At 42.4% G+C, this 13,914-nt stretch overlaps 1 protein-coding gene across 23 annotated transcripts in view; it reads left to right on the top strand.

Moving 5' to 3' along the window:
• The window catches only part of C7H4orf17 (chromosome 7 C4orf17 homolog), an 87,938-nt gene that overhangs the window by 23,227 nt on the left and 50,797 nt on the right, over positions 1-13,914 (top strand). The window contains exons 4-5 of one of the 23 annotated variants that reach the window (XR_006552489.2): positions 9,980-10,288; positions 12,704-13,357. The exons of 13 other annotated variants lie outside the window; for them this stretch is intronic. The gene's annotated coding sequence lies outside the window, so the exon portion shown is untranslated. Of the gene's footprint in view, positions 1-2,957; positions 4,995-5,029; positions 5,090-5,673; positions 5,734-9,979; positions 10,289-11,771; positions 12,294-12,703; positions 13,358-13,914 lie in introns of those variants that run through there. 9 more of the 23 variants (XR_006552483.2, XR_006552486.2, XR_006552484.2 and 6 more) reach the window with 9 other exon arrangements.

The raw sequence follows: 13,914 nt of genomic DNA, 5'->3' as shown, positions 1-13,914 counted from the left end.
AAAGCTTTTTTATCCATCTTATTTCTGGGGATATAAAAATATATAAGGTTAGTTTAGCTCAACATAACTCAGTAAAAATGGATTGTGTGCTTCTTTAGCTGCTCTGCAAGGCACAGCTGATTTTAGGGATGTGTGTGTATGTATTTATTGATGTTCTATTAATACTTCACAACACAGAGACTTGATGTAGTTTGTGGAAAACATGTAATTAAACATAAATGAAAACAAGGCCAATAAAATGTAAAAGATTGGAATAGAAGGTCAAAATTAGAAAAGAGGAGTCAAGGATATATAGAACATGGGTATGGGTAACTATGGTTTCTAGATATTTGAGGGAATAAAAGATATGTAAAATTTGTTAGCTCTGCGTGTGGACAGATTATGGACTGAACCCAAATCACCATTACACACAGCTGTCTTGTACAGTTGTATAAGTTGTGTACAGCACAAAGGCATACAGTGCAGAGGAGAAAGGGAACTGAAGTCCAGCCTGTATCCAGCTCTCAAATGTTAAGGGTTTTCATTTACTTGGCAAGTGTTTCACTCTTCTGAAGTAGTTGTTTAACTACTTTAAGGGACTTTTTCTGAAAATAAGATACAATGGTGCTGGAATCTTTGGGATTTACTGACTATAGATAGGAGAATACCCAGGATGGATTTTATTTTTTACACTATTTGGGAGTGCACTGGCACATTCACCTCCAAGTAAATTTATTTTACACAAAGGAGATTCTACTCTTGTGGAATCAGTCAGTAGGGCAGGTTTTCTAAGTCTACAAAGCTGTTCAGATTATGAAATATACTTTTAGACAACAAATATGAGCAAAATTTTCTTTTAAAAACCTGACATAAGCTTTGCCCACAGATACCTCTCTCGGTGTAATATATTAAATGTTGTAGGTCCACCTTAAAATCTACATACCTAATTCAGGATTATGAACTAGAAGGACCTTGTTTATCCATCCTCTATGTAGTACTTACATCTGCTAACTCCTGTCTCCTGCTTCGATCCCCAACCTCTGTCCCAGTCAGCAATCACAAGTCTGTTCTCCATGTCTGTGAGTCTGTTTCTATTTTGTAGTTAGATTCATTTGTTCCAATTTAAGGTTTCACATAGAAGTGATACGGTATTCTCTTTCTTTTTACTTCACTTGGTATGATAATCTCTAGATGTATCCATGTTGCTGCAAGCGTCATTATTTCACTCTTTTTCATGTCTGAGTAGTATTCCATTGTATATATGTGCCACATCTTTGTCCATTCATCTGCCAATATACCTTTAGGTTGCTTCCATGTCTTGGCTATTGTGAATAGTGCTGCTGTGAATACAGGGGTGCATGTATCTTTTTGAATTATAATTTTGTTCAGAATATGCCCAGGAATGAGATTGCCAATATATTTAAAAGTAAAAAAAGAAGAAGAAGAAGAAGAAGAAAGTACATGAAAGAAAAAAAAATTATCAATTAGAATTAGTCATGCTAACTTACTGGCCAAATTAAATCCACAGATAAAAGCATTACCAGTCAATCAGCCTTGACTGGGAGCACCACTTTCTTAGCAGCAAAACACTGAAGAAACCCAGTATGTCTCACAGGTATTACCAGCCAGAGTTAAGAGTTAAGTGAACCAAACATCTATTCTGAGTCTCAATCTTCAAATCAAAGACGGCAAAGTTTACGTCAGCAACAAAAAGTTGTTTACTTAAGAACATAGGCAAAAGAGTACCAATACGCAAGGTGCCATCACAACTACGGAAGTCCTCACTTGGTAAACTCCCTCATGTGAAATTTGCTCACTCTTTGCGAATCATCCTGGTTTGCCAGGATTGAGGGGGTCCTCAGGACCACGGAGTCTCAGTGTTAAAGCCAGGACAGTCCCAGGCAGCTGAGTTGGTCACCCCTGTGCACTGGCATCATCACACAGTCTGTGTGTGTGGTGGGCAGAGTCACATGAGCTTCAGGGTGTCAGCTGCCCTCTCTGAGTCCTGGTTCTTCCCCTCCATCCTCCGTCATGGACCTCAGTCAGGAGTTGGATCACCCAGTCTCACATTGACAGCTGCTGCTGCTGCTGCGTCGCTTCAGTTGTGTCGGACTCTGTGCGACCCCATAGACGGCAGCCCACCAGGCTCCCCCGTCCCTGGGATTCTCCAGGCAAGAACACTGGAGTGGGTTTCCATTTCCTTCTCCAATGCATGAAAGTGAAAAGTGAAAGTGAAGTCGCTCAGTCGTGTCCGACTCTAGCGACCCCATGGACCGCAGTCTACCAGGCTTCTCTGTCCATGGGATCTTCCAGGCAAAAGTACTGGAGTGGGGTGCCATTGCCTTCTCTGCACATTGACAGCAGGGGAGTCATACTAGTTAGTGGAGTCAGGAGAACTAGGTCTGACTATCAACTCTAGCAGTGACTTGTAAGTGCTCGTGACAAGACACTAAATGCTCTGAATTTCCCAGTGAAAGGAAATGATCTGACTTCAGGGCTTGTCATGAAGCTGAAGTGAGGTACTGTGTGTGGAAGTGCCCATCAAATTGTGGAACACTCAGTGTATGAAATTACACTAAGTGATATCTCTAAGGTTAAAAAGGTAGGAAAGAGGCCTTTGTGTGCAAAGGGAAATGGACCTCTGTTTATTGCTGAATCATTCTTAATAAGGAGAAATAGTTACACAGTTGGAATATTCCAAGGCATTAAAAAATCTGTTAGTAACTTGAACCACAGTGATTTTTGTTCTGCCTTAGCAAGCCAAACCTGAAGGGGAAATTTCACTGTGGCCTCTGTGGCTAAAATTTTCAAACACTCCAAACTCAGGTGGTAAGTCAAACAACCAGCTGCAAGCTGAAACTTATCCTTTAATCCTTGAGCTATGCCAAGCCAGGCAAGGATGAGGCCAAGCTGGAAAGCAGGGTTGAGATGGGGTTTCTGCAGCTTTGCCCTGACAGATTTTCCTAATCCTTTTCCAGGTACACAGTGCCAGCTCTCAGAACTGCAGTGTGAGATTATGCTTGGCAGTTTCAGAAAATTTTCTTCTGCACGCAGAACCTGAGCAGGGAAAGAATCCTAAGAAGATATTTCATAATAATGCCAAGGCTTCACATCACTCCAGCACATCTCCATTGTGCTCAGCTCACCAGCCCAGTGTGCTGGTTGATGAGAATTTCCATTTAAAGAGGTCAGGAATTGTGGGGAAAGTATAAATCCAAGCTGTTTTGTCCTCCTGTTGAGCTTCCCTTAAGAATAAAACAAAGCAGATAGGGAAATTGGTTTTGCTATGTGTCAGCCTGAGGACTAGTTGAAAATAATTCTAGAGCACCAAGGCCTAGCAGTGCTTCATTACAGACATGGCCTAGGGATTGCTTCTTGCAGAGGACGAACCACAAGAGCCTAGCGGCTCTTCTGTCCATGGAATTCTCCAGGCAAGAATACTGGAGTGAGTAGCTATTCCTTTCTCCAGGGGGTCTTCCTGACCTGGGGATCAAACCCAGGTCTCCTGCATTGCAGGCAGATTCTTTACTGTCTGAGCCACCAGGGAAGACCTTGGATTACCTTGTGTCGTGCTAAAGGCCACACTTTGAGGGAGATTCTGCCTGTACCTGCTGCCCTTCTCAGGATGTCATTGGGTCCTTTATCATCTTTGGTTTTATTATCAGGGTCAAATGTAACATCCTCAAGGGTTGGCTTATCTTTGCCAGTTTTTCTCAGAGGACACGGTTGCAGCACTCTTTCACTTCTTCTATAATATACCTGGAAAAAATGGCATATATAAGTATAAAACATGAATCTCCACTAAGTGGTAAAAGAAAAAGGCAGGGCTCAGTTGCGCTTGGAGATTAGCAGTGGATGCCTGGGTGTCTAAGGCTGACTTGGAGGCTCCTCAGCCAGCTGCACTTCTGAGGGGAAGAGCCCAGGGCATTGTTAAACATCTGTGATTAGGCAGAATCATGGTCATGCTTTTCTTTTCTGGCCTGAGGAATGATGGTATGTGACAGGATGGAGCTGTATGGCAGTTCTCACTGAGGACAAGACCCAGGGTTGCATAACATGAGAGAGCCAGTGGCTAAATGAGGTCTGAGCTATCCTGTGGTGGAGGACTAAACTGTGAATAACTCTGCAGCTTGTCCTGGATCATTTCAAATCAAAAAACTTCTGACTTAAAAATGAAAAGTTTAATTATGCCCCCAATATAGTGAACTTTATTTTCCTAATTAAAAAAATCAACAGAGTCTAGGACTTCCCTGGTGGTGCAGTGGATATGAATCCACCTACCAGTACAAGGGACATGGGTTCAATCCTCGGTCTGTGAAGATTCCACATGCTGCAGAGTAGCTAAGCCCATTGTCCACAATTGCTGAGCCTGAGTGCTGCAGCTACTGTGCCCTGGGCCTGTGCTCCGCAACAACAGAAGCTGCTGCAAAGAGAAGCCCAAGCACCACTACAAAGAGTAGCCTCTGCTCATCACAACTAGAGAAAGCCCACACACGGCAACAAAGACTCAGTGCAACCAAAAATAAACAAATAAAAATTTTAAAAATAATAATAACAAATAATTGTTCTTAATATAAAAAATCAAAACGGTCTAATTAAGGGTTTGGTTTTGATGTTGGGGCTTCTCAGGTGGCCCTACTTGTAAAGAACCTGCTTGCCAATGCAGGAGACATAAGAGACATGGGTTTGATCCCTGGGTCAGGAAGATACCCTGGAGGACGAAATGGCAACCCACTCCAGTATTCTTGCCTGGGAAATCCCATGGACAGAGGATTCTGGCAGGCTATCATCCATAGGGTCACAAAGAGTTGGATACAACTGAAACAATGTAGCAAGCAAGCAAGATATCACTTCCTTTAATACTTGAGATCTCATCTAGGAAGTATAATTTGGACATACATAATAATTTTCTGAAACATTTTAGTGCATAAAGCACTAAGGAAGGACAGAAAAAATAGAGTATTTTGTATCAGAATATGCTTGAAAATAAGAGATATGGCCACATTTCTGCCAACATGATCTCTGATTCCTCTGCCTTTTCTTAATCTAGCTTGAACATCTGGAATTTCTTGGTTCACATGCTGTTGAAGCCTCATTTGGAGAATTTTGAGCATTACTTTGCTAGCGTGTGAAATGAGTGCAATTGTGCAGTGGTTTGAACATGCAAAGCTATGGTTTTTCCAGTAGTCTTGTATGGATGTGAGAGTTGGACCATAAAGAAGGCTGAGAGCTGAAGAATTGATGCTTTTGAACTGTGGGGCTGGAGAAAACTCCTGAGAGTCCCTTGGACTGCAAGGAGATCAAACCAGTCAGTCCTCAAAGAAATCAGTCCTGAATATTCACTGGAAGGACTGATGCTAAGGGTGAAGTTCCAATACTTTGGCACCTGATGGGAAGAGCCAACTCACTGGAAAGGACCCTGATGCTAGGAAAGATTGAAGGCAGGAGGAGAAGGGGATGACAGAGGATCAGGTGGTTTGATGGCATCACTGACTCAATGGACATGAGTTTGAGCAAATTCTGGGAGATAGTGAAAGACAGGAAAGCTTGGTGTGCTGCAGTCCATGGGGTTACAGAGTCGGACACGACTTAGTGACTGAACAACAACAACAACTTCGGTCACATCTGTCTCTTTCTCTTTTTAACTGAATGTTCTTTCAATTAATGGTAGCTAATATTTATGGTCATGTATAGATGTGAGAGTTGGACTGTGAAGAAAGCTAAGCGCTGAAGAATTGATGCTTTTGAACTGTGGTGTTGGAGAAGACTCTTGAGAGTCCCATGGACTGCAAGGAGATCCAACGAGTCCATTCTGAAGGAAATCAGCCCTGGGTGTTCTTTGGAAGGAATGATGCTGAAGCTGAAACTCCAGTACTTTGGCCACCTCATGCGAAGAGTTGACTCATTGGAAAAGACTGATGGTGGGAGGGATTGGGGGCAGGAGGAGAAGGGGACGACAGAGGATGAGATGGCTGGATGGCATCACTGACTCGATGGACGTGAGTCTCAGTGAACTCCGGGAGTTGGTGATGGACAGGGAGGCCTGGAGTGCTTCAATTCATGGGGTCGCAAAGAGTCGGACACGACTGAGTGACTGAACTGAACTGAACTGAATATTTATTATCTCATTAGTTCATTATCTCATTTAATGTTCATAAACTCCCTCCAAGGAAAATGGTGTTACTATGTTGTTTATCAATTTTACACATAGTAGTGTATATCTGTTAATCCCAAATTCCAAGTTGATCCCCAACTGCCGCCCCCCCCACCCCGAACTCTTTCTCCTTTGGTAACCATAAGTTTGTTTTCTATGTCTGTGAGTCTATTTGTTTTGTAAATAAGTTCATTTCTACCATTTGTTTAGATTCTACTTATAAGTGATATCATATGATATTTATCTTTGTCTGACTCACTGCACTTAGTATGATAATCTCTAGGTCCATCCATGTTGCTGCAAATGGCATTATTTCATTCTTTTTTTTTTGTGGCTGGGTAACATTCCATTGTGTGTGTGTATGTATGTGTGTATATATATATATATATATATATATATATATATATATGTCTTCTTTATTCATCTGTTGATGGAAATTTGGATTTCTTCTGTGTCTCGGCTGCTGAAATAGTGTTGCTGTGAACATTGGGGTGCATATATCTTTTCAAACTAGTTTTTGTCTTTTCTAGAAGTATGCCCAGGGCTGGGATTGGTAGATCATATGGTAACTTTTTAGTTTTTTAAGATATATCCATCTGTTTTCCCATAGTGGCCGCACCAATTTATATTCCCACTAACAGTTTAGGAAGGTTCCCTTTTCTGCACACCCTCTCCAGCATTTATTATTTGTAGACTTTCTGATGATGGCCATTCTAACAGGTGGGAAGTGATACCTCATTGTGGTTTTGATTCATATTTCTCTAATAATTAGCAACATGGAGCATCTTTCAATGTGCCTATTGGCCATTTCTATGTTTTCTTTAGAGAAATGTCTACTTAGTTCTTCTGCCTATTTTTTGATCAGGTTTTGTTGTTGTTGTTGATATTGAGTTGTATGAGCTGTTTGTATATTTAGAAATTAAGCCCTGTTGGTTGCACAATTTGCAAATATTTTCTCCCATTCCATAGATTGTCTTTTCATTTTGTTTATGGTTTCATTTGCTGTACAGAAGCTTGTAAGTTTTATTAGGTCCAATTTATTTTTGCTTTTATTTATAGTGCCCAGGGAGACTGATTTAAGAAAAATTGCTATGATTTATGTCAGAAATGTTTTGCCTGTGTTCTCTTCTAGGAGTTTTGTGGTGCCATGTCTGTCATGTCTTATGTTTAAGTCTTTAAGCCATTTCGAGTTGAGTTTTGTCTATGGTGTGAGAGTGTTCTGACTTCAGTGATTTGCATGTAGCTCTGTCCAGCTTTCTCAATACCACTTGCTGCAGAGGCTGACTTTTCTCCTTTGTATATTTGTGCCTCCTTAGTTAAAGACCATAGATATGTGGGATTACTAAACCCATTTTAGAGATGAGGGGTATAAGTTAAATAAACCTCAAAGGTAATCTCAAAGGGGAAATGATGTACTACTTGAGTGACATGAAAACTAAGTGTGGGTCATGGAAGTGTTTATAGGACAGCCGAACAAAGGTAGGAAGATGAGGAGGAGAAAAGGGAAAGGAAAAGAGCTGGAAGACAAGTAGTCTGAGTTCTAAAATCAAGTTCTACATTGAGCCTTCATTCACAGCATGAAGAACCCTGTACAATAGTCTGAGTGGCCCTAAATCTGAGGAGCAGAGAGCAGCATGAAGCCCTTATTGACTTGCTCACCCACACACAGAGTCAGCCTCAAGGAGGAAGGAAGCATTCTTGAATACAAACTCCTAGGCACATCCAGGCCAGGGTGGAATTACCAGACTCTTGGGTAAACACACCCAGGTCATCATCTGTGGTTCTGCCTCATTTTAAAAAAATCATCTCTATTCTCAAAGAGTTAGCCACCCTCTTTTCCCCATTGCTTTCATCACTGGGCACTATAAAGCCTAAATAGCTAGTCAAGTGCTATATAAAGAATTTAGATGGAAGCAAGACAGATTTCAGTGGGTTTGCATTTCAGACTTACTGGCTAGGAAACCTCAGGCAGTTGATGTAATTTCTTATACCCACATTTTTCTTATCTGCTAAATGGAGGAGCTAATGTCTTTCTTGTAGGGAGACTGCATTGAACAGTGCTTAAGAGCTCAATCTCTGGACTCTGACATCCATTTGAGAATGCCTCTACCTTTGATAAATTACCTGATTCTTCAAGCCTTAATTTCTTCATCTATAAAATAAGAATAACACTAATAGCAACTATTCCACAGAATGGTTATGAGAATTGAATGAGATACTATATACTTGACACATTCCCTGAGAAATGGTTAATGATCAACAAGTACTAGCTTTTATCATTATTACTGAAGATCACACACAGTGTAGATCTGTCCAATGCATGATAACTACCCTTAATAGGATACACATGGTGAGATTTGAGTCTTTTTTTTTTTTTTTCTTTTGGCTGCATTCGATCTTAATCGCAGCATTCAGGATCTTCGTTGCAGAGTGCTGGATCTTTAGTTGCAGCATGTGGGCTCTAGTTCCCTGACCAGGGATCGAACCTGGGCCCGCTGCACTGGGAGCTCGGAGTTTTAACTGCTTAATTCTCAGACCACCAGGGAAGTCTCAGCTTTGAGTGATTTTTATGCACGTTGTTTTCTCTGAACTGCCACTCTTGTTAATACATGTGTATTCGATGATGAAAGGCTGGTTTTCTAGATCTCTTCTCTTTAGATATGTAAGTCTTCACACAGATATAGGCTCAAGGTGTGGGGAAAGTCTTAAGCAAGCTTGAATACTGCTCTATATATCTGTGAGGTCTAGCTCGGAAGAAAGCAGTGGGTTGAATATTCTCTTAACATTCATGTCCACCAGAACCTCAGAATACAATCTTGTCTGAAAGTAGGGTTTTTGTGATGTAAATAGTTAATTTGAGGTCATGCTGTGTGTGCTAAGTTGCTCAGTCGTGTCCAACTCTTTGCAACACTTTGGACTGTAGCCCATCAGGCTCATCTGTCCATGGGGTTCTCCAGGCAAGAATACTGGAGTGGGTTGTGATGCCCTCTTCCAGGGGGTCTTCCATACCCTGGCTCGTGGGTTCTTTAGCACCACCTGGGAAGCCCAAATCTAATGCTAGTGTCCATATAAAAAGGCCATGTGAAGATACAAAGGGGGAGACACAGACGAGAATGCTCTGTGACCACAGCAACAGAGATCAGAGCCATGCAAGTACAAGCCAAGGATGCCAAGGAGTGTTGATGACTGCCGAAATCTAGAAGGGAGGTTGGGGCAAGGGTCCGTCTAGTCAAGGCTATGGTTTTTCCAGTAGTCATGTATGGATGTGAGAGTTGGACTATAAAGAAAGCTGAGTGCCAAAGAATTGATACTTTTGAACTGTGGTGTTGGAGAAAACTGTTGAGAGTACCTTGGACTGCAAGGAGATCCAACCAGTCCATCCTAAAGATCAGGCCCGGACCGACATTGAAGCTGAAACTCCAATACTTTAGCCACCTGATATGAAGAGCTGACTTATTGGAAAAGACCCTGATGCTGGGAAAGATTGAAGGCAGGAGGAGAAGGGGATGACAGAGGATGAGATAGTTGGATGGCATCACCAACTCAATGGACATGGGTTTGGGTAGACATTGGTTAGGGAGGCCTGGTGTGCTGCGGTTAATGGGGTTGCAAAGCATTGGACATGACTGAGCAACTGAACTGAACTATCTCAATGACTCTAGAAGAATACAACCCTGTGGATAGTTTGATTTTGAATTTCTGGCCTCTAGAAATATGACAGAACAAATGCCTATTGCTTTAAACCACCAAGTTTGTGTGTAATTTGTTAGCGTAGCCCTAGGAACTGATACATGAGGGATCTCCATCCAAAAGAGGGAGTAAGTGTCTTCTTCTTCTCTTCTGCAGCAAGGAGGAGTGAAGGGGCATGTGTGGGGTCCTGAATGGCACACTAAGAAACAGGTCCCAGTAAGGGCAGGTGCAAAGAGCTGACTCATTGGAGAAGACCTTGATGCTGGGAAAGATTGACAGCAAAAGGAGAAGGGGGAGCGGCAGAGGATGAGACGGTTGGATGGCATAACCGACTCAATGGACATGAATTTGAGCAAACTCTGGGAGATGGTGGAGGCCACAGGAGCCTGGCGTGCTGCAGTCCATGGGCTCACAAAGAGCTGGACATGACTGAGCGATGGAACAGCAACACTGATCAGAGGGCAGGTGTGTGTTCTCTCAGTGGCCTGTTGGGTGTCTGGGGGTAGTGCTGTGGCAGGAGGAGCTGAGCGCCAGGCAGGAAGGGAAAGTGAATTAAGATCACACTGAAAGGGACAGATGAGCCGAAATTGGGCCCCTGAACTTCTACCAGGGTGACCCACCACACAGATTTGGGGGCTGCAACACGCTAGGAAACACTCACTCACAAAGTCATGAATCCTTTTAAGTATAAAGCCGAAAGCTGACTACCTTCTTATGCTGCAATGACATTCAACTACTGTATTAAAACAAGTTCTATCAGCCAGTTTTAAATTTAATGCTAACAAATTTTAACGCAGAGATAGCCTGTTAATGAAACAACTAAAAAAAAAATTTTTTTTTTAATGAACGCTTTTTCTGCTTTAGATATCCCAGGGCTCAGGATGGGGACTGTCTTGAGTTGTCTTGCCAAGACTTCATTTTAACACCTCCTAAGAAACCTTTCTTGCCAAATTCAAACAGGGGAATCTATTCAAAAAGTAGCAAATCAAACAAGCCTTCAGAAAGAGCTAAGTCATGGTAAGAGTGGAACCTCCCTCCAGCAGCTGGAAGAACCCAAAGGATGTAAGGGCTTGACTAGTTTTACAACAGGATGGCTTGACTGGGCAGCTGAGAAAAGGAAGAACTAAATCAAATTGGAGTCTTGGAAACTCAGTTCAGCCGAATCTCCTGTTTAAGTCACAAATGTCACCAGTATAAACGGCCGTTCAATTATCCCAACACTCAGTGAATCTTCCACACATCCAGTGAGGTTTTATTGGTTTCTATTATGGTATAGGTGCTGGGATATTGGTGGAGGGTACTGAAGTGATTAAGAGGTATTCTTTGTTCCAAGAAACTTAGAGTAGAATAGGTTATCAATAATTTTTTTGTCTCATCTAAATAACCCTAAATTTTTTAAAAGAATAAATAGGATGATAAAGCATGGCCACTCCAGCAGATGTACACATGCATATATATACACACACACTAAGAACATTGCCCACATCACAAAAATGACCAAACATTCTACTTTCCTACTTTGGTGATTTACAAAGCATGTCCACACATTTCTGAATACTCTTCGCTTGAGGAGGTGGAGTTTCCCCTCTCCCTGAGTAAGCTGGACATGGTGACTTGATTGGGCTTCCCTCATAGCTCAGTCAGTAAAGAGTCTGCCTGCAATGCAGGAGACCTGGGTTCGATCCCTGGGCCAGGAAGATCCCCTGGAGAAGGAAATGGCAACCCACTCCGGCATTCTTGCCTGTAAAATCCCATGGAGAGAGGAGCCTGGTGGGCTACAGTCTATGGAGTCGCAAGAGCTGGACATGACTGAGTGACTAAGCACATAAGTTGGTGACTTTATTCTAAGGTATAGACTGAGGTGGAGGTGATGAAGTGTAGTTCTGAGACTAAACCATAAAAGTCATTGGAATATGTTCCTTCCATGCTCTCTGTCTTGCGTCACAAGGGAAGCCCTGTAATGAACAGCCCCATGGAGAGGACCTGAAGTTTCCTGCCAGGAGCCATGTGAGTGAGATTGGAAGTTGGACTTTGACCCTGGTCAAGTCTTCAGGGACTGCAATCCCAGCTGACAGTTTGAAGGAGAGGCCAAGAGAGACCCTGAGCCAGAACCAAGCTAAACCTTCCTGGATTCCAGATGCTCAGCAACTGTTGTCATTGTTTAGTCACTAAGTCATGTCCAACTGTTTTACAACCTCATGTACTATAGCCCGCCAGGCTCCTCTGTCCATGGGATTTTGCAGGCAAGAATACTGGAGTGAGTTGCCATTTCCTTCTCCATTTTCTTTCTCCTCCCTTTACTAACTCCAGGGGATCTTACCGACCCAGGGATTGAATTCATGTCTCCTGTGTTGACAGGCGGATTATTTTGTGTGAGGTCATAAATGGTTGTTATTTTAAGCTGGTAACATTGGGGATGGGAGAAGGCAATGGCACCCCACTCCAGTACTCTTGCCTGGAAAATCCCATGGACGGAGGAGCCTGGTAGGCTGCAGTCCATGGAGTCTCGAAGAGTCGGACACGACTGAGTGACTTCACTTTCAGTTTTCACTTTCATGCATTGGAGAAGGAAATGGCAACCCACTCCAGTGTTCTTGCCTGGAGAATCCAAGGGATGGGGGAGCCTGGTGGGCTGCTATCTATGGGGTCACACAGAGTCGGACATGACTGAAGCGACTTAGCAGCAGCAGCAGCAGCAACATTGGGGATGATTTATTGCACAGGAAAGATAACTAAAGCAGCTGGTTAAAATGAATACTGCTTCCTTACCAATTACAACAGATTCATTTCTGTTGCCTTCTTGATAAGTGTCTTGATAGATGTTATTCCTGATAAATGTTTTTGAAATGCTGAGTCAGAATTGTTTCTGTTTCCTGACAGCGTCCAATCCAGGACAAAGCTCCACTTCCTGAAACCCTCCAGAGACTCACCTAACAGAAGCCCAAGTCTTAGAAATTTTTTCTAACATCCCCTTGTTAAGATGGCTCATGCTTCTGATGACACTCTATCTCTTACCACAACAGGCAGATAAATCCAAACCTTTGTTACAGTGCGTTCCTGGTGGACTTGGACTAAAGTCACAATAGTGTGGTGCTGTACTGGGCAGTAAATTTCCTGTACTCTGCAAGGATAAAAATCAATTCAGTCTGTTAATATATACAATTATAAAAATATTAGCTAATATTTACTGAATGCTCACCATATGCCAGATATAGTGCTAAGTGCTTTACATGCATTATATTAGTTTAGTAAAATAACTTTATGTAGTGGCTGACGTTATTATCCCCGTATTAGAAATGAGTAAATTGAGGTGTTGAAAGGTTAGGAACTGACCTAATGTCACACAGCTAGGAAGCAGTGGAATTTAAATCCAGACTTTCTCCAGACCAACATTCCTAACCATCAGTGGATTATCCCCCATCAATGTATATTATGCTGCTGCTGCTGCTGCTAAGTCGCTTCAGTCGTGTCCGACTCTGTGCGACCCCATGGACGGCAGCCCACCAGGCTCCCCTGTCCCTGGGATTCTCCAGGCAAGAATACTGGAGTGGGTTTCCATTTCCTTCTCCAATGCATGAAAGTGAAAAGTGAAAGTGAAGTCGCTCAGTCGTGTCTGACTCTTAGTGACCCCATGGACTGCAGCCTACCAGGCTCCTCTGTCCATGGGATTTTCCAGGCAAGAGTACTGGAGTGGGGTGCCATTGTCTTCTCCAATGTATATTATAACATTCACTTAAAATCGGATAGCCAGTGATCCCATAGTATCTCCTTCAGCCTGGTTGCAACCTACCCCACTAACTGGTAGTATGTCTGGAGTGCTACTTTTTCTAATCATCTAGAATCAAATTTAAAATGTTTTTTATTAAGTTCTCAGCAGAAGAGAAGAATGGGGAGGGTTCAACAGCTAAAGAAATTTTGAAAGCCATGAATCTAACCTTCTCTTCTATAATCATCATGAATCTGGACTCCAAATACTCTACAGAGTCTTGTTCTTAGGAGATTTAAGTATAAAGATCTTCTCTTGGAAATAAAATATGATTTCTGTTTTTTTCCAACCCAGTAAGTAATTGAAGAAATAATAAACACACTAA

This window comes from Bubalus bubalis, chromosome 7 (genome assembly GCF_019923935.1).
Source record: "Bubalus bubalis isolate 160015118507 breed Murrah chromosome 7, NDDB_SH_1, whole genome shotgun sequence".
NCBI classification, from domain to species: Eukaryota; Metazoa; Chordata; class Mammalia; order Artiodactyla; family Bovidae; genus Bubalus; species Bubalus bubalis.
Note: the sequence above shows the minus strand (reverse complement) of the source record. Positions and strands in the feature narration are given on the sequence as shown.